The sequence below is a fragment of the Manduca sexta genome, chromosome 14 (genome assembly GCF_014839805.1).
Source record: "Manduca sexta isolate Smith_Timp_Sample1 chromosome 14, JHU_Msex_v1.0, whole genome shotgun sequence".
Taxonomy (NCBI): Eukaryota; Metazoa; Arthropoda; class Insecta; order Lepidoptera; family Sphingidae; genus Manduca; species Manduca sexta.
In genome coordinates, this window is record NC_051128.1 from 6,008,177 (window position 1) to 6,009,097 (window position 921).

Below are 921 nucleotides of genomic sequence, written 5' to 3' on the forward strand. Positions count from 1 at the left end.
TAGTTATAGCGATTAAAGTGTTGTTATTGAACCTTTGATAACGCAACACGTGTTTTAAGTGTAGAAAGGACAAAGTTTAATTCTTATGCCCGGACGTCTTATGTAATAACTAAAGAGCAAAGTCCTTACAAATCATGTTAGATAATTTCTGACAGTGCTGCTAAGTCGGAAACTGAACCATGAGTTCCACATTGAAGAGTTAAATTACAATGTGGTTCCCATGTGGGTGGGAACAAAAATAAATAATAAATTTACCTAAGTATGTCATCGAATAGTTGATGAAGTAAAAACAAATAATATGCGTAACAAATATATGCATAGTTTGTACGCAAAGCAAACGCTTATATTGCAGATCATTCTAAAGCGAACAGATATTTGTGTAAGCTTCGCTTCACATCGAAAGTGAATTCATTCATTCAACCAGTGATTTCCGCCACGAATCATTCGCTCACCAATAAAGAGGTAAATGAAATACCGATGAGAGACATTGGTACTCACTCCCCAACCATTCAGGCAGTCACATGCCTGTTACGCTCCATGCTTCCTGTCTTAACAGTTTTCCACATTCCCTCTCGGGTCGTTTCCTTTAGGTAGTCAGCGTCGATGTAGAATCTAATTTCTGGATGTGTCTTATGAACGTACTACGTTATAATAAATAAGGTCATGTCTCTGTCTTTCAAGGGATGTACAGAGCTGCAATTGGTGCATCCTGGCTTGCTATGATTAACCGTAATGTGAAAATAACCGTTGCACTCACCTCCCAGTGTTCGAGGCGTTTTTCCCCGCAAAAAAAAAAGGCTTGCTCTAATATGATAACGGGATCTTGTCATGTTATGTAACAATCAATTTTAATTCCGGATATATCAAGTCGTAAGCGGCGATAGCCTAGTTGGGTGTGGAACGGACTGCCGAGAAGAATGT